Source organism: Chrysemys picta, chromosome 18 (assembly GCF_011386835.1).
Source record: "Chrysemys picta bellii isolate R12L10 chromosome 18, ASM1138683v2, whole genome shotgun sequence".
NCBI lineage: Eukaryota > Metazoa > Chordata > Testudines > Emydidae > Chrysemys > Chrysemys picta.
Window position 1 is genome coordinate 14,496,583 of NC_088808.1, and position 20,207 is coordinate 14,516,789.

A 20,207-nucleotide genomic window follows, 5' to 3' on the forward strand; every position below is an offset into this window, starting at 1 on the left:
AAGCCTCCTCTCCCTTCCCCCAGAGCGTTCCACACTGCATTATTCCCACCCCAAGGTTCAGCTGCATAGAATTGTTTCTGAGACTTGGGTGGGCATCACCCCAGGAAGTGTAACTTCCCCCCACAAGCATGATACAGCCACATCCCTTGCGTACTCTCTATCCTCCCATCCACGCTGTGCCTCACTGGGGGAGCAGAGAGCCCCAAATCAATATTGTAAAAAGCAGCGTGAAGATGTACAACAACCTTTCCAGCATATGTTCCCGGAGCCAGAGGAGGCCATTTCTGCCCTTGCTTACAGACCAATGCAACTCCACTGAATTCATAGCATTCTTTCTTTATATACCAAGTGGGCCCGATCCACATTATGGAACAATGAAAAGCAATGTCATTAAATGCTAGACATTTTAAACTCAAAGGGAGGGGGGAGCTGCTTTGCATGGGTACCCATCGCACATAACACCTCTGCAGAGAGATGGAGCTCTCCTTGAGCAAATATTAAGGCAAGCAGAGCAGACAAGTCCTACATGTTCTATGTCTCATCCAAAAGACCCTGACGCAGTTCGCTGCATACTTAGCTGAGCCAGCCCTGCAGGGACCCAGTTCACAGTTCCAAGGAGTCCAGGATGTTCTAAACCAGCAGTGACATAAACCACTGGATGAGACAGTGTGGTCTACTGGTTAGAACAGAGGGCTGGGAGCCTGGGGAGGGAAGGTTCTTTTCTCACTAACTGGGGCAATTCGCTTAGGATTTCTCTATGCAAAGTTGCATCCCTTTAACTTAAATCGGTTTTAAAAATATTTAATTAAACTGGTGCAACCCTCTGTGTGGACATACTTAGTTCAGCTTAAAACGGGGTACATTGGTTTACTTTGTGCCTGGAAATTTCCTGGTGCAAGCTAAACCAATATAAGCCAGGTTTAAATCCATTTAAGAGTGTCCCATCAGCAAAGTTGCACTGGTTTAATTGAATTTTAAATCAGGCCTTTAGTTAAACTGGTGCAACTCTGCGTGTAGACTAGGCCTGTTGTGGCCTGATCTAAAAGTTATCAAAGTCCCTGGGAAAACTCCCACTGGCTTCAGTGGCCTTTGGATTGGGCCCTTAATCTCAGCCTCTACTATCCCACACTGAGCCCCTTGGATGATGGTGCAATGATCATACAAAACGTTATGAAATGGCCGGCGGCCACAAGCTAGACATGGGATGTTCCTAGAGGAGGTGGATAAAGTCAGAAAACTGTTTTTAAAAAGCCCAGTGCCAAGTGGGGCAGTTCTACCTTCCTCCCTACGCATTTGGTGGGCTCTCTCCTAGTCACACCATTGACATTCAGCATCCCGTTGTCCAGGGGAGGTTCCTTGCCTTCCCCTCCCCTGGACATATTCATTTTGCACCACTGGGAGAATACTCCTCTTCCCTCCTCTGGCTGTAGAAACCATGCAGACCCTCCGCTGCTTGAAAACCAGACCTTTGATTCTCGGCAAACCTCCTGCAAGCGGAGGAGAGGGGAAATGGCACTGAACCCAGGAGCCAGGGAAAACAGAGCCTGGCCTATAAGAACAAAACCATAAGGCACGATCAGGGGGTTTCTTGGTAGGAGAGTGTGCTGCAAACTTTGCTCAACTGGGGCCCGATCCAAAGCCTACTGAAGTCAATGGAAAGATTTCCACTGACGTCAATACTCTTTGCATTAGGCCATATTCAGAAGGTCTGAAGCTGGGGTCAATATGGGACCGGATCTCTCTCTTTCTCTCTTGCTGTAATGTGACTGTAAAACACACAGAGGGGGCTGATAGAAAACAGATTTCCAGCGGATTAAAGCTATGATCACGCATTGATCGTATTTTAGTTGTCAATTGCATTGCCATGGAGAAAAGAAAAAGTGCTTTATAAACAGACAAATGGAAGGAGGAGAAGGAAGCAAGAAATATTAATTCCTCTGGCTCATTGGCTTCCTAGTTTCCAAGGTTCTGTAGGGAAGAGAGCAAGTTTTGTTCTGGGAAAAATAAACGAGAAAAAATGTTTCCACGTTTTTTTTCCTCTACTGCATGGCGGCTAGAAATTCCTGCTTCTCTCCCACCATATTTTCTCTTATTTGCGTCATTCAAGGTCTCACATCTACGCGGCTGCTTTGGGAGCCAGATTGGTTGTTGCTGTTATTTTGCAGACAGGCTAAATATAAACTTATATACAAAACTCACAACCTCAGCTGTGTATTTGTGTGTCAAAGTCTCGGCTTTCACCCTCACCAGTATGCAGCAGAGGTGGGACAGCGTTTGTGTATCTAGAAACACACAAATACCCAGGCTGATGGAAATGTTTGGTTTTTACCAGGGACAATGATTGGGAAGGGAGATGTTTAACAAAACACACACACACACACACACACACACACACAATAATACAAGACACAACATAAAGGGAATCATTTCTTTCCACTTGAGTCTTAATAAATTCCCACTCTATAGAATTCCAGAACCAAAATGTTTTCAACCTAAGCAGATCTGGCTCCAATAACAAATAAATAAATAAATATAACCCACCCTACTGTTCAGCCTTATTAGTGCAGATGTGGCTTGTAAGTAAAATCTAGCTGGACCTGTGTATCTTATATGTATGTGGAGCTGAAAGGGAGTTTGCTGCCCTAGTGGTATTTAGAGAGTTTGATTCTCAGACATATGAGCTGTGTGGCACCCACTCTAATCGCTGGGCAGGAACAGACACACACGCTGCTCTGTTCTTGTTGTGCCCCTTAATGTAATCATGTTGGAAAGAGGAATGGGGTCAGGTGTTTTGCAGTGTATGGCCTGGTTTATCAGCGAAGGGGCCCACGAATAGGACTGGGCACCAGAATCAGCATCCTTGATGCTTTCGAAATAAACTCCCCATTAATGTTTTGAGGGCGGGCTATTCCAAAGGGCTTAAATCAAGAGCGGTGGGGTGATGGTGGGGGGACGTTAAACAATCATTTTCCTACAGTAATTGGTTCTATTTATTTTACGCTAAAAACAGATCCAAGGTTTTTTGTTTGTTTAAATGAGCCAAACGAAAATTTGCTGGAAAACCCAAGCTTGTGAAGGGGGGGGGGGAAAGGGAGGGGTTAGTGTCAAAAAGAAAACAGGACCAAAGGGGTTGGTTTCCCCCCCCCCATCCAGTCCATCAGGCAGGAAGCTATTTTAATTGGACATTTTTGTGGAGACTGATTTCTCTCTCTCACCCCTAACCCCCCCCCCCAACTCTTCCTAGAGACAAATTCATTCTTGCTATAGTGAAAAAAAAGTTCTCTTAGCAAATCTCGGTCTCTGTTACCAGGTTATTTCTTGCAATGAAATCTTTCAGGGCATATAGTAAATCGCCCCTTTGCTCTAAAGAGACCCCAGCGAGTTCAGCCTTGTCCTTTTACTGCTCAGATTTCGTGGTGTTTGCCCCGCAGATAAATATTTTTTCCCTCATGAAGCATCACCCCCCCCCCCCCCCTTTTGCTTTCTGTATGTGGCCCCGCACACAGCCCGGGCTTGAGCTCCCACGGCCCCCAGCGCAGGAATGATTTTGCCAACCCCTCCCGCTGGGATCGGGGGCAAGGGATGGGCCGACTTAGAGGGGCTGCACGTGTGTTGGCGGGAGGGGTCGAGGCAGCCCCGGGGAGGAAAGACCCTCTCCCCCCCCATCCCCGCCGATCTCCCAGGACCCAAGAGCGGAGGAGAAAAGCGTCCAGGAAGGCGTCTCCTGGGCAGACCCCGCTGATCTCCTACCGCCCCGGGGCAGCCCCTGGTTCTCGCCGGGCAGGTGAACGTAGGTCAGTGGTCCGGGCTCCTCATCTGCGGGCCGAGCCGCGTCTCGCCTCTGTCCTTCCCCCCGGGCTTTGCAGCATCCCCGGAGCAGGGCTCTGGGGCACCCGGCTCCCCCGCCAGCGGACCCGGGGCCCTAGTGGTGCAAAGGCTCCCCCAGCCAGCCCCGCCCTTAAGGGCCAAGCAGCCCGCCCTTCATTAGTGATAATTAGCGGCACGTTTCCATCGCCCCCACAGAGGCGTTTTCTCCCCCCCCCTTCCCTTCTCCATCCCACCGCAGTGTGAACGGGACTGAGACCGGAGTGACAGGCCGAGCCCAGGGGACAGGATTCCTACAGAGCGACTCGCCACTTACATTTTAATTTTAAGTCACTTTTCGGGGGGTGAGGGTTGGGTCAATCACCGCTCCCTCCCCCCAAACCTCGCGGTGTCTCGCTAAAACGGGACCCAGAAGGAAATGCGAGCGGCTCAGTGGATCGGATCACGTCGATCTTCCCCGGCGCTGTTCGTGTGGGGAGCGGGTCTGATTCACGGGGAAAATGTGAAATTTAAACCCTCGGCAGCCCAGAGGGGCGCATTGCACCGACTCAGCGTTTTCAGGGAGACGCGGCGTGTGCCTCGAGAACGCCAGTTGTTGAAATGATTGAATCATGGTTCGAAATCTTCCCCGCCCGGAGTGATATTGACACGAGTTGTGTTATTCCATCAGTGCTAAAGCGGTCTGGAGGGGGCTGTGTGTAAGGGAAGGGTCCTCCAGCCCTCACTTAGTGCCCTAAAAATATGATCAACTGGATTTCACCACCTAATCCTAGCCCTAAACTTCAGAAGGAAAGTCTGGACCCTGTACAACTTTTCTTCAATACCTTCGCCTTTTCACAGAGCGCTTAGTAGAAAGACTCCTTTTATAGCTTCTGTACTGGAGTATCACAGACCTCCGTGTGTGTATTTGGAGCTAGGCCTATTCACACACATTTCTGTGTAGACAATGTACATGTAATTTGATCTTGGAGTGTCCCCCACCTGCATGTATACCTTTAGAGTGTGCATATTCCACAGGTGTGGATAAATACATGTACATAAATATGAATTGTACATTATATATTAATTGATCATCTAGCTGTAAATCGGTTCTATTTGTATTTATTTTGTAATCCTTTACTCTATTTTTTGTCAAGCATTTAGACTTTGGTAGATAAGCACTCTATAAATAATAATTATTATATATAAAACAAGCTTTAGTTAACAGCTTTACATAAATTGCTACCAGCTATGAAGAGCTGGCATTGCCTGCGAAGACGAATGTCTGGCAAATGAAACTGAAGCCAGGTCCTCCAAAGTTTTAACAACAAATATTAGAGGATTTAATTGGCAGCTGATTAAATCCAAACATTTATCTCCTAGAGACTGACTAGACTGGGAGTTGAGGTCACAAGTACATGGAATCGGATGATCTGAATCTAGTACTCAGTGGTTCAGATTTGACATCCCCAGATCTCCATAATTTTACATGGTCGACAATCTCTTAAGAATAGAATAGCTGCGTATCAGGACTGAGATACATTAGCAGAGCAAGGGCAGTTACACCAGTGCAAACCCAGAGTAACAGCACTGACTTCAGGGGCGTTATTCCTGGGTCACGCTTAATCAGAATCTGGCCCATTGTATTGAAGCACGAAATACTATTGCCAACTGCATTGACATAATGGTTTCCTAGGGGCAGTGATTAAAACCCTCCCCAGGCAATGTTTTCCCATTATAGTTCTGAACTCCAGCCAGTATTTTATGCCTTTATACCATCTACACACTACAATGCATCCTTAAACTTGGTGTACTGTAGTAGTCCTTCACCAGCCTTGAAAGCTGTAAATAATTGAGTTGAAAGGGCTAGGTTTGAAGTGGAACTGGGTTTAGTTAACTTCCTGTGGTTAAGCCCCCAGACTGGTTTACACAGGCAATGTTTGGACTTACAAGGGCCAGCACTCCCCCTCCCCTGTGGAGTTTAACAGCCTGCAGCATAAACTCCAATAACACAGCCCACAGATGGAACAAGTTAACCAGGAAGGAGAAATAAGGCATGGAACTGCATCATTTAGGGCAGGACAGAAATAGAGGCTAAAGGCATCCCAAATACTTAAAGTCTACAGTGGAAGAGGAGCAAATGGTGAACAGTTTGTCTTTGGGATGGGCAATAGGATAGGCTGTGCATCCTACAGAGAGGTGATCAGTTATGTTGAATGGGCAGGGGGAAAGAGAACGCACTTCCTCTTACTCCCTCCCCTATATAGACATCTTAGCTCCGAACACCAATGAACTAATGTTTGCTTCCTTTCAAGTTTCCCTCTGGCTAATCTGGTCCATTCTGCAGCTTAGTGATTGTGGTTTTGCTGTTCTTTAGACCCAAGTTTCTGTTTTGGAGACTGATATTGTTCCTGGCTGCAGTATGGAAAGGAGGTGTGGGGGAAATGGAGATAAATTACAAAGCCAAGACAAGGGGATAATTTATCAGTAGCCTTAGTTATAACAAGAGATTTTTTTAAATGAGTAGAATGGAAGGGGTTCCAGAGGAAACTGACAAGAAACGGTTTATGCTAGAGACTTACTTTGTATGAAAATCAGTTGGTCTCAGTAGGACAATTTATAGCATTATTCCTAGAGCGAGAAATCGAAAGTTTTGGTTTAGAGGAAGTGTAGCCCTAGTTTTCCAAAAGTGATTAGTGAGTTTGGAGGGACAAATTGGACACCTTAAAGGGTCCTGATCATCAAAAGGAGCCAAGCACCCGCTATTTAAAAACCAGGACATTTTAACATGTCATAAATTGGGGCCCCAAAAAATCACTAGTTACTTTTAAAAATCTTGGTCCTAAACTTTTGAAGAAACCATATGAGTAACAGAATCCCCAGTTCAGTGCATCTGACGTGTGGTAGGGGACTTGTGTTGGCTGGCTGTAATTTATTATGCAAAATAAGGCTCTGCTAGATAAGAAGTCTGATTATACAGTGGCTTTTAATGTTCACTGATCACAGTGCCTTTTCATATGAAAAATTCAGTTCTTTCACTCCCTAACGGAGGCAACAGATTGTCTTTTCAAACTTTACACAGTACAATCCCCTAACCCGCCGTCATGCAACACATTTGCCACCAAATCAACAATTATGGGGCAGACCTCAGAAAGGAGGAGCCAGGAGGTGAACTCTACCTCTTAGTTCTTCATCCCCCTTCTCCTGTTATGGGTGTTATGACTAGTTCTTTGCCAGTTTCCTTACTCCAGTCAACGCTTAACCACTATAACAAGTATAAAGTCACTTAGCTCATAAGACCTTCCAGGGGCACTATCTTAAGTAGAGACCTGAGGTTTATATCCAGCATTCAGACCCAGAGAGTGAGGCCTTAAGTCCTAGCCTATAAGAGGAGTGTTGTGACTTCTGAGAGCTTGATTTCTTTAAGAGGAAAAAAATAGGGGGAAATATATTCCTAGAGCATTGGAAGATACTGGGGTGTAAGAAAAGGATGGGACACATGGAAATAAGTTCTGTGGAGCTTTGGAATGGCATACATGTCTAATTGTTTACATAATCCAAGGTACACCACACACTTACTATGATGCAGCAAAGTGAAAAGTGATATCTTTCAGGGGCACTTCAACAGCTTCAGCAGCTCTTCAGATTTTATGTTCGTCTTATAAGTGAACAACAAGGGGAAATGTCCTTTCCCAGAAGCCCCTTCTTCCTTACTTGTTACAAGTGTAATATGACTGGCATGTCCCTTTTTTCATCTCCAGTCCTTGTAGTAGTGGACTTGAGAATCCAATACATCTTTTCCATCCCTAACTACTAGGACCCTAGATATAATGTTCATGATGTTTTTATTGGCACTAACGCTCTACACATTACCTTCAGGAAAGAATACATTTCTAGAAAATAAATGTATTTTAAACTTTGGGGGAGGGGAAAATCAGTTCTGCTTTCACTTACCTAAGATATTAACTCAGGATTCCTTGTTTCCCTTGTAGTATCACAGACATTCACAAAACACGTCCCTGATACTCATCTAGGTATCATCAAACACCAAATCCTGAACGCTGTACTGGGCAAGTCTGTGAAGGAAGTGAATATATAAATATTAAATATATCGCTCTCTTACAAGCATATTTGCACCTTTGAAGTCTTACTTTATATTATTGTTAATAGTCTGGGACTTCTTTAGAGAAATAGTTTTGCAGATTTTGATCTTCAAACTTTAGTAAATTACTACAGGTACTCCTGTGGCCCCCTAGAGAAGTTGGGATGCTGGGCCTTAGGTTCACCTGGTGGCTGAACATTATAGCAATGAAAGAAGCACCCAGCCCAAACCCCTGGATTCGGCTCCCACAGACTCTTTTCTCTCCAAACTTTGTGGAGTTCAAATCCAGATTTTGCAGCTGGCCCTTTTAGCTTTGCAATGGGCTGAGCCCCAACTGAACCCTCCCAAACATTAAATGAGCTGAATTTCAGAGTCTTGCCCATTCCTCAGAGAAAGGCCAGGGCAAGGAGGAGGAGGCAGGGACCTCTTCGATTCACACCCCTCTCACTCCAGAGGAGAGAGAGTTGCAAAGGCAGGCTCTGAACGGCTTTTTCCAAGAGCTACCATGTTTCTGGGAAGCTCAAAGCCAGGGCCTTGTGAGAGACAATGGATTAGCCCAGATATTAAATGGGGAACCTGCAGCTACAATAAAGGCAAGGGGTGGGCAAGCCATAATCAATCTATCTAGGTATTTATACTGTCTAGGACCTTATGCACCCCCACCCTCTCTCCCATCGTCTCCAGTGCCTGGCAGGCATTTAACACAGAAGTAATCACTATGGTGTGGGAGCAGAGACTGACAGTTTGCAGCCCCCCAGTTAAGACACTACAGTACCGCTGTGCAGCAGAGAGGGGGGTTTAACACAACAGCTGAATTTGGGGCAGTGAGTCCTACATAGGCGGAGGTGTGCCAGCCAAAGGCAGCTCTCTCTCTCTCTGCAGATGTTAATTCAGCAGGAAATTAATCAGTTGTTGGAGGCGCCCTGCTCTGGGGAAGTGTCTTGCGTGTGGACGCGGGTCTGAGCCGCTGGAGCAAAAAACCCACGTTGCCAAGGGCTGCTGATCCCTGGGGAGCCTGCCCTGAAGTCAATCCCCAGACCTGGGCATGGGCGATCGATCTCGTCCCGTCTGGTGCGCAGGGTGGGGCTCGCATTTCCCTGGAGACGGCGGGGCCTGGGCGATAACGCCCTTTGCCAGCCCCCCGAGAGAGCAGAGGCTGGTGCCGGTCCTGCAGAAAGCCCAGCCCGCCCTCCCCTTCGGAGCGCAGCTCATAAAGCAGCTTTTCAGCTGCGGCTGCAGTGACAGATCAGGAAGAATTGCATGAGTCTATTAAAGGCTGTGTGTCTCGGAGTGAAGTCTGTGGCTAAGCCAGGCGCCAGGCGCTCACATTGAACCAGATGTGGAGAGGCGCCATCCCTTCCAGCCACTGAATCCGAGAGGCTGCAGCCCTCACACGCAAGGAAACTGGCGCGCACATGGCAGGGGAGCCAGGGGATTGCTCCGGCGAGCACATGGCGCGGGGCTGCAGCCAGAGGACGCGCAACCCTCCTGGCAAACGGGGAGCTGCCGGGGGCACGGGGAGGGGGGCGCATGCGAGATGCGAGCCATTGCATGGCCCTAGCGAGCCAGGCTGCACCCGCCGGTCTGGCTAGTGGGGTATCAAAGCACTGCGCGCGCAGCCCTGCTCCTCTCCGGTCTGCCGCGCCGTGCACGGCGTGGCAAAAGAGGGTCCTGCGGCAGGCGCTGCCTTCCCTAACCCGAGACCAGCCGGGCATTGCTCAGGTCACTGCCCCCCTCTGCCACACAGCGTCCGCACGCCCGCCCAGGCTCCGAGACTCCTCCTGCCAGCCCCGCGGCGAGCCACGCCGTGACCTGGTGCAGACGGGGGCGGGAGGTGCCCTGGGACCAAGGCGGGCCGCGTGGGGTTTGCTGCGCGCGGGACTCGGGCTGCCCCGTGCACACAGAGCCGCGCGCACCCTGCAAAACAAGGGCGAGGCACCCCGCTGTGCGGAGAGCAGCTCCCCGGAGAACAAAACCAACCCACCTGCTTGGGACGCTGCACGAGGCAAACGGCTTGGCCCGACTAGCGATCAATAAGCCGGGCGAATTTAGTCCCTCACCCCACTCCCCCCTCATCACCCTGGCGGGCAGAATCGCCACGACCCCTGTTTTCCTTGCCCGAGCTGGAACACCTGGTCCCGCAGACCTGCTCCGGAAGTGTCCCTCCCTTACCCCCACCCTTGTATTTGTGGTGCAAACAACTGCAGTTGTGATCAGCCTGTTTGCGGAACCCAGCAGACACTGTTCAATACCTGGCTCTCAGTCCCCTTAAAACCGTTTTTATCCCTCCCAAAGAAAGAAAAGGAACAAAATAAACCACCAGTGCTTTACTTGCAAGTGACGACTTGGTTTAACATGTAAGAAACTGCTCCAGAGAGAGGCAGAGGGGCTGTTTTAATTACTTGCAATAATTTAAAAAAATCAGGGACCAAGGGAGTAAAGGTAGATCGTTTATAACACACTAGGTTCACTAGGAAGTAGTCCGATCCTTAACTGCTTTGCTACTTAGTTCTTTGCAAGCTAAGGATCTTTGTCCAGTTCTTTAAAAAAAAAAAAAACTTGGGAGGGTCTTGGAATGGATGATTGCCTCTCCATCTAGGTAGAGAGAAGGCGCTGCATTGGGTTGCTTCTATTTTCCCATTTATTTAGCAACCAGATTGCTCAACAAATCAACTGTAAGCTTTTCAGGTGTTTTCATTGGTATTAAATCTGCAAAAGGTGGAGGAAGGCATCTTCCAATTCTCTTTTTATAGTTCCTTCTGTTTAAAAATAGACAGTACCCTCCAGAATAGCTCCAAAATACACCTACAACTCACAATAAAAAAATAAAAAATAGCCTTGGGGTCATAACTGTAGAGTTGTGTATTTATGGCTGGGCCCTAATAGATCTTAGTCCATTAAATGCCAATAAGCAACATGTAGGCATCATGTGTTCTAAATTAGTTTAAAATGACTTGAGCATTGATTTTAAAGACGCAATTAAGACCATGTTAAGTACACCAACTTTCCTTACAAGCCTTATTAATAACACCTCCGATTATTAAAAATACAGGAATTAGATAACATGGTCTCTCTCAGATCTTGGGAACAACACAGCTAACAATATATTTGTTGCCATTTATGTTCTTTGTTTGCATTTTCTGCACTTCATTCACATAGTCAATTTCACCTTGGTTTCTAGTGATTTTGTTTCTGGTTCTTTATGGGTTAGCTCATGTCCAAATTTTGGGATTGTAAATACTGCAGGAAAATTTTTTAATTAAAAAAAAACTGGTATCCATGTAAATGGAAAGACACTGAACCGTTTATATGAGGTTTAGGGGACTTATAAAATGTAAAACAAATGTTGAAATTAACCTACCAGACAATGTCCTTTTAATGAAGCAAATAACCACTAAATGTGGTCTATTTAGTGAACATTTTTTGACAAGCTTTTTGCCCTTGTCATTTTATTTATTTGTTTGTTTTTAGAAAAAGCGGCTCATTTACAGATCTGGGGCCTATTCCCGCCAATCCTGACTCACACAAATAGCCCTGACAAACACAATCCAGTTCAAGTCAATGGGGCTGTACACATAAACAAAGCTTCTGCACACTCAGGTCATAATCCTGCATTCGACAGGTTTACGAAGTTACAACCCTCGGGGCCCAATCCTGCACAGTGCTGAAGGCACCTCCTGTAAGATGCAGATGGGCGCCGATCTGCATCTTTAGGCTCCTAAATACCATTGAAAATCTGTCTCCAAGCACCCTCTGCTCCTGCAAAATGTGCTTATGTCAATTGCACTGTTGGCTCAGGGAGGAGCTGGCAAGGGAGAGGACGCAAATGTAACCTCAGTTATCTACCACAGTTATCAAAGCTAGCCTAGGGAATCAAAACCAGGTTGTTGATTAAATTCAACCCTCATTAGACAACTTGTCCCAAGGGTGAAAAATGTTTTAAAATGCTTTGCCTATTTCAGGTAAGGCCCAGCCCCCAACCCTTTTCCTGTGGGGCTACATGCAAAGAGCTTTGGGTCCCTCTCAGTTGCACTCTGACAGTCTGAATGGACACGAACGAAAATTGATACTCCGATAAATGTTTTCATATGGGGCACATCAGAGGAAGGAGGTCACCTTGTGTTTACTTTGTCAGTGGTTTTTCCCTTGCAAGGTTTGGTACTTTGGCCTCTTACATTTTTCCCTTTGGAGGAAAAAAAAAAAAGAAGAAGAAAGAGAAATTGTAACAATTATCCCAGTTTGATATTAAAAAGCCCTCTTCCATTTGTGTAGGTTATATACACTGATATGGAATACTGGCTGCATGGCTTTTCTTGGGACCCAGGGATTTCTGTTATACCATGTGTATAGAAAGGAGGAATGTTTCTGGTAAGCATGTACAGCAAAAAGCTATTTATTTAAATTAACAAAATATAAGTTGAACACTGATTCTGGGAATAAAACATTCAAGGCTTTGGGACCTTGGTAGTACAGTGGGGGAGAGAATTATCACATTCCTTAATGCCTTTCTCTCTGGAAAGCCAGGTTCAAAGGTGAACTAGGTCACCAAACATAAATAAAATATAGTTGGGAGTCTCCAGTGGATCTTTGGTCTCCTCTGCACACATGGCCGTCTCCCAGGCCTGGCTGAGCAGAAGGTGCTGCAAGTAGCAAAGTAGTGAATAATGGGATGAGGTGACGGAGCAGCAATGTCCTGCTAATCCAGTGTGCTCTGCACATCTGGGTTTGAATCCCACCTTTGGTGAATCTGGTTCTCAGCTAAGATGATCTCATGGTCCCTTCTGGCCTTTTGAAGTCAAGGTGAATTGGCAGAGGTGTGAGGAGGAGCGGGTCTGGAATCGCAGAGGACATTGCAGGTCAGGTCTCAGGGGCTTTGGTAGAGTCGTGCCTAGTGGAAATTTGCCTACACTGCTTGTGGCTTTAACCAGCGTTCCCAGCCCTTCTCTTTCCTGGAGCACCGTGTTCACTCTCTGTTGTCCTTGGAAACCACAAGTGACTCCTAAGCATCTCTGCAAGTGGTGGATAGGCTGTAACTAAGCACAGACACTCAAGCGCACCCTCTGGGAGCCACAGTGGCCTTACAATCACTCCTCTTAGGAGTCCCAGGAACGTAGGCTAGAACAGATGACGCCTTAGAGGGAAAGCCAGTCTCATGGTGCATAGTCCCCAAGGCGGAGCACTAGCTCTGTCCTTCGATCGTATGGATAAGACACGTGAGCTGGCTCAATCCTAGGCCCCTTCCCGCTGTTCTCATAGGTCATTCTTGCCTTGTCTCACCTTCCCAAAGGTAAATCAGGGGCCGTGCAAGGCTAATGCTCTGCTCTGAACTTCGGAAGGGAGAGCCAGCCGACTCGCTACTTCAGAATCTATTCTGAGAGCCCCTCGCTGTGTTTCCCGTTCCAGGGGTGGGTTAAGCTGACTCAGGGGCGAGGAGGTCAGAAACACCAGAGCCCATCGCAATGTTGGGACCATCTAGTCCTCTGCCCGCATTTTGCGTGCCCATGAGTTGCTTGGACTGCACTGCAGTCGGTTGGGCTTCTTAAGGGCTTCCCTGTCCACCACCACTGCAACGTCACAGCATCTCTTACTGCTCAGCTGTTTGCTCACCTGCCGCCTCAAGCAGTGTGACGAGCGGGCCAGAGTCACTCACAGGGCCAGCTGCCTCGGCCCACAGGAGCCAGCCAGACTGAAGCCAGCCACCCAGTTTCTGTTTCATCTTCTGCCAGACGCCACACAGCCTGGGGCACATCACGTGTCCTGGTGAGGTAGGAGTGGGTGAGAAGGGCAGAGGCACATTCACTCTTGTCCCCTGCCCTCCCCCCAGCATCTTATGTCCAGCCCTGACCTTGCCCCATGGCTGTGTCTACGTTGGCACTCTCTGGGAAATCTCACCACTATGCTAGCACCAGTGCAATTGATGTAGACCAGCCATTCTCACCGGCATGTCAGCTGGACCTGCTCGGTGCCTGAGAGAGTGGCCAATGGTTGTAGAGGGAGTCTGTGTCAATTCCTGGCTCCCAGTCCTCTGCTCATACCTCTAGGCAACACCTCTGGTGGTGGAGTTTCCATCACTGGCCGTTTTAAAATGAAGAGTGGATGTTTTTTCTAAAAGAACTGCTCTAGTTCACACAGGAATTATTGGGAGGAAGTCCTATGGACTGAATTACGCAGGAGGTCAGACTAGATTATCATAAGGGTCCCTCCTGGCCTTGGAATCTGTGAATCCAATCTCTCTCCATTGTAGATTTATAAATATCCTGGGAGAAATTCTGCTCCTATTGACCTCAATGGCAAAACTCCCATTGACTTGAATGGGGCCAGGATTTCCCTTGCATTGAAGGGGCATGTGGCTTCAGGGGGAACGGTGATATAAACCCCCGTGAACCCCTGATGTTTGGGGTGGGTCTGAAAAATAATACGATTCCTGTTTCCTTTCCCTGCCCCCATTTGATATAATCCGATGCTCTCCCAGTTTGCAGCAAGCACCAGTGGGTGTGCTGGAGGTCTGTTTTCCAAACACCTGCCCACTAAAGTGCTGTTTCCCCCTGTAACCACTGTCTTCCTTTTGTGGATTCCTTATCGTAAGCTAAACAAGGCTTTGGTTTAACCTAGAAACAGTTAAAGGGGCTGGGTTTTGAAGAGATACGAGCCACTTATTAAAATGAATGTTTTACAATAAATTTGGCAAGAGGCCACCGACCTCAAATGAAAACCAGATTGAAGGACAGCGACTCCGTGCGCAGAGCCAGGGTTTCCAGAATGCGTGTTTGCGCCCGCCGAGTTGTCCTCACAGACTGTGCGGGCCGGAGACTCCCAGGCGCTGGCCCTTCCCCTGTGATCTTCTCTACGTCACCAGCCAAGATTTTCAAAAGCGAGTTCAGGCGCCTCCACTTTGGGGGGGGAGGGGGGGGGCTTGAGTTGAGACACCCAAAAGGAGCCTGAGTCACAGAGGGTGGGTGCTCAGGACGTTCTGAACATCAGGGGCCTTTAAGGCGTCTCAGGTTGCACACCAAAAATCCCTGAAGATCTTGGCCTTTAACCAGAAAAGCAGGGTCACGGTGCCAGGCAGTGAGGCTCAGGCTATGCATACTGCAGTGGCAGTAAGAGACTACAGGGAACTATCCTAATAGAGGGGAGTATATGTTAGTACCTGGATGGCAGTTTGTCCTTGGCAGTCTCCCTAATGCAATTAGGTCTCTGCTTTAACCTGGAGGGGCAGTGTTGGATTTCAGTGCCAGATGCCCTTCTGAACTGGTTTGCTGTGAGCTTCTCCCTATAATGCCTATTAAATTTCAAGAGACCATGCTTTTGGGAGGGGTGGGAGCACTGTGCCAGGGGCCCCTGGATGGAAGCCAGGGCTTTGCATAATAGTCTTATTATGCCACGCATACTGGATTTATTTTTGGTATGCAAAATCTCTGCCAACTATTGACATCCTACTGGGGTAAGGGACCCACCGATCTCTATCCTGTCAATAGCAATGTGTTCTGGGGTATTGCTTGTCTATTCAAATTTGAAACAAGAAGAAGTTAAATACAAAAAGTAACATTAAAACATACTATAGCTGATGGCAGTGTGGCCTAGTGGATAGAGCAGCAGACTGGGACTCAGGAGAGCTGGATTCTAGTCCCAGCTCTGCCATTGAATTGTATGACACATAGGTCAACAGGTTCAAACCAGGGCACTTGGCATTAGGCACCTAGATTTAGATCTCAGTCCTGCAATGACCTAAGTGTGAGCAGATCCTGGCACCCATGTGGTGCTCCATTGCAGTCAGCGGGTGCAGAATTCGTCCTTCATGGAGCTCATGGCAGTTTGGAGGTGTTGGCCAAGATCTACAAAGGGATTTAGGCTCCTCAAGCATTGAAATCAATGCGAGTTAGGCACCAAAATCAAGCACCTGGGCCTTCAGTTACCTATATTTAATTGACTTCTGGGATGGGGGCGGCTATGGGTGGTTGGCCCCTTTAAAAGTCAGACTACTTAGTTAAGGGCCTCAATATGGATTGGGGGAGAGGGGAGCATAAATGTAGACACCTGAGTTTGTAAATGTTGCCATTGACCAGTGTCTCAGTTTCTCCAGTAAGTACATTTCTTAGCCACTTACAGAAAAGAGCTTCCCAGTAAAATAACCGAGAGATTTCACTGGAGCATGTTCGCAAAACAGCAAAGGCTTCCATTTTCAGTGATTCAGCGGGGAGACCCTTATTAACAGTAATTAACGCCTCTGTTCACTCCCCACACACCACAGGTCACCCCTCATGTCAGGGGATCACGAGAAGGATGTTAGTGCCTCTGCAGTTTTGGAGGGAGACCCGTAAGGTCACAGGCCAGGCTACAGTGGCCGAGCTCTGAAGCATCTATGCCAACAATAGGATGACAAGGGCAGACTTTGGCTGTGATCCTACATGCACCTGGATTCTGTCCGGGTGGGAATGTTGTCAAGAGTGAAAGCAGGCCGACTGGGTCCTATTCCCACTTTGCTCCTTGTCTTATTAGGCAAGTCACTTCTCTGTCCCTTGATCTCTCCACCTGTGAAGTGGGGACAATAACACAACGCCCAGAGCTGCGGGGCTAATAGAATGCAGAGAGGCTGTGAGGTTGAGCTGTAAAATGTCTTGAGATCCTTGAATAGTAGCTGCAGGGGAAGTACAACGTACCATGATTATGTACACACACGCACAGGGCGGCGGTGATAGCATAGGCTCTGAGACAGAGCTGCAACCAGGCCTCCTTTATTAAGAGTCGGAATCGATCATACTTACTCACAGCAGAAGCCATTCCCACATCTGTTAACTATCACCGGCGTTGTCATTCTCTCGCTCAGCTATTTTTTCCCCTTACTAATTTTAAAACTTAAGAAGCAAGACATAACGTACCGCATAAAACGTGTTAGCAAGACAAGGAGACTAAATTAGTCCCAGGTGGGTCAGCGTGGGCCTGTTTCCAGGGGCCCAGTTGTAACAGCAAGGCATCCCTGTAAGTAACGCACCGAGCTGACAGGGTGCAGGAGAGACCAAGAGTCGGTTCCCTTCCATGAGATTGTCTCCTGGCCTGGAGACTAAGGAGAAACCCGTCAGCAAGTTGATCTGCACCCTGTGAGGGTTCATTTTAGAAGGGATGGGTGGAGGCCCTTTTGGTGGTCCAATGTGCTTTGCAGCAGGGGCTGGCAGTTACTCTGGACAACTAAACGGAAGTTCCCGACCACATCCACCCACTGTTTTGTACTTGGGCTGATCCGTCCTTTCACACTGTCCCTCAGTGCCTTGGTCAAGGTGACAGTGGCCAGCACCGTCCTACCGAAAAGGAGGCTCCTTTCAGAGGACTTGTTCCAGTTTGGTCAGCAACAGGCAGTAGCTGTTTTGGGTTTTTTTTATTAATCTTCCTTCTCCAGCAAGAAGAGCTAAAAGGGGCACAACGGTCTAGTGAATATAGGAGGGGTCCAGAGAGCTGGATTTTCTTTCAAGCTCTATCACTGACTTCCTCCTTGACCATGGGCAAGTCATAGAATCATAGGACTGGAAGGGACCTCGAGAGGTCACCTAGTCCAGGCCACTGCACTGATGGCAGGCCTAAGTATTATCTAGACCATCCCTGACAGGTGATTGTCTAACCTGATCTAACAAATTTCCATGATGGAGATTCCACAATCTTCCTGGGCAATTTATTCCAGTGCTTAACCAACCTGACAGTTAGGAAGTTTTTCCTAATGTTCAACCTAAACCGCCTTTGCTGCAATGTAGGCCATTGCTTCTTGCCCTATCCTCAGAGGTTAAGGAGAATAATTTGTCTCCTTCCCCTTGTAATGACCTTTGATATATTTGAAAACTGTTATCATGTCCCTCCCCTTAGTCTTCTCTTCTCCAGACTAAACAAACCCAGTTTTTTCAATCTTCCCTTGTAGGTTGTTGCAATCATTTTTGTTGCTCTTCTCTGGACTTTCTCCAATTTGTCCACATCTTTCCTGAAATGTGGCGCCCAGAACTGGACACAAGACTCCTGTTGAGGCCTAGTCAGCACAGAGCAGAGTGGAAAAATTACTTCTCATGTCTTGCTTCCAACACTCCTGCTAATACAGCCCAGAATGATGTTTGCTTTTTGTGCAATAGTGTTACACTGTTGGCTCACATTTAGCTTGTAATCCACTATGACCCCCAGATCCCTTTCTGCAGTACTCCTTCCAAGGCAGTCATTTCCCATTTTGCATTTGTGCAACTGATTGTTCCTTCCTAAGTGGAGTACTTTGCCTTTGTCCTTATTGAATTTCATCCTATTTTCCTCAGACCATTTCTCCAGATCATTTTGAATTTTAATCCTATCTTCCAAAGCACTTACACCCCTTCCCAGCTTGGTATTGTCCGCAAACCTTAGAAGTGCACTCTCTATGCCACTGTCTAAAGCATTGATGAAGATATTGAACAGAACCGGACCCAGAACTGATCCCTGCGGGACCCCACTCAATATGCCCTTCCAGCTTGACTGTGAACCACTGATAATGACTCTCTGGGAACGGTTTTCCAACCAGTTATGCACCCACCTTATAGTACCCTCCATCTAGATTGTATTTCTTTACTTTGTTTATGAGAAGGTCATGCAAGACAGTATCAAAAGCCTTACTAAAGTCAAGATATACCACGTCTACCGCTTCCCCTCATCCACAAGGCTTGTTACCCTGACAAAGAAAGCTATTAGGTTGGTTTGACAGGATTCGTTCTTGACAAATCCATGCTGACTGTTATTTATCACCTCATTATCTTCTAGGTGTTTGCAAATTGATTGCTTAATTATTTGCTCCATGATCTTTCTGGGAACTGAAGTTAAGCTGATTGGTCTGTAATTCCCCAGGTTGTCCTTATTTCCCTTTTTATAGATAGGCACTATATTTGCCCTTTTCCAGTCCTCTAGAATCTCTCCCATCTTCCATGACTTTTTGAAGATAATGGCTAATAGCTCCTCAGTCAGCTCTTTGATGTATTTCATCAGGCCCTGGTGACTTGAAGGCATCTAACTTGTCTAAATAATCTTTAACTTGTTCTTTCCCTCTTTTAGCCTCTGATCCTACCTCATTTTCACTGGCATTTACTGTGTTAGACGTCCAATCGCTACTAACCTTTTTGGTGAAAACTGAAACACAAAAGTCATTTAACACTTCTGCCATTTCTACATTTTCTGTTATTGTTTCCCCCCGCCCTTTGAGCAATGGGCCTACCCTGGCCTTGGTCTTCCTCTTGCTTCTAATGTATTTGTAGAAAGTTTTCTTGCTACCCTTTATGTCTCTACCTAGCTTAATCTTCTTTTGTGCCTTGGCATTTCTAATTTTGTCCCTACATACTTGTGAATCCTGGGGCTCATCAGAATGAACGGTCTGCCTCCCTCAGATGAGGGAGGGGGCCACAAGCCCAGGAATGAACTAAAGACAGAGGACAACAAATGAAAATACAGGGACAGGAGTGAAGGGCCTAGGTACAAAATGATGGACTCAGAAGTGACCACAGAGCAGAGAACCCTAGACAAAGCCCTCTGCTCTGCAAAGGAGTCTCTGGTGGAATTAGCCAGCAGTCTGATGCCCTCTGTTTATTTGCAGAGCAAACAGCGGCCAGGAATGGCTTGCACATATCAGCCTGCCTTAGAGGGATTCACTCTGCGTGTCAGAGGCATTTGATCTCCATGGGCCATTCAGCCCTTGGCTTCTCTTTGGAGGCTGCCAAATAACGTCTGCTGCAGTCGTGAGTTAGTGAGACGCGAGACAGAACTCACCAGGCCATTCATGGAGGAGTTACGGATTGCTATCAGCCTGCACCCGGATTTGAACAGGCGACCTAGCGCTGAAAGGCCTTATAGCTCATTAACCTCGGTGAGCCTCCCAGGTTTCCCCTTTGTGAAATGGGGACGATACCTCCCAGTTTAAGTAGTTAACAGTTGGGAAATGCTTTGAAGATGAGGAGCACATTAAAATTGCTAAGCGCTGCTGGCATAACGCCACTGCATACAGGATTATTTATTATATATTTCTACTTCAGTAGTGTCTAGAGCCCCAACCAAGGCTTGTGTCGTTGCCTTGATTAGTTTATAGTCTAAATAAACAAGCCTCCCCCCATCCCTCCCCCCACTCCTGTTTTACAGATGTGGAACTGAGACACTGCAAGCTTAAGTGACTTGCCAAAGTCACACACACAATGCGTAGCAAAGCCAAGAACGGCACACAGCTCTCCCACGTCCTAGGCCAGTGCCTTAACCGCAAGACCATCACTCCTCCCCTATAAAGAGCATCATAAAAGCACACAAATAACCCCCCAACATT

General features: G+C 47.3%; 1 protein-coding gene and 1 long non-coding RNA gene across 2 annotated transcripts in view; one reads left to right on the plus strand and one right to left on the minus strand.

Annotated features, from left to right (window-relative positions):
* Positions 1–20,207, plus strand: part of PRRX2 (paired related homeobox 2) — a 69,643-nt gene that overhangs the window by 22,357 nt on the left and 27,079 nt on the right. The window lies entirely within an intron of this gene.
* LOC135976533 (uncharacterized) lies at positions 5,080–10,046 on the minus strand. The gene is made up of 3 exons (XR_010593734.1): positions 9,891–10,046; positions 7,759–7,880; positions 5,080–6,435 (listed from the first exon to the last, which is right to left on the minus strand). It is a non-coding gene; the product is annotated as an uncharacterized LOC135976533 (long non-coding RNA).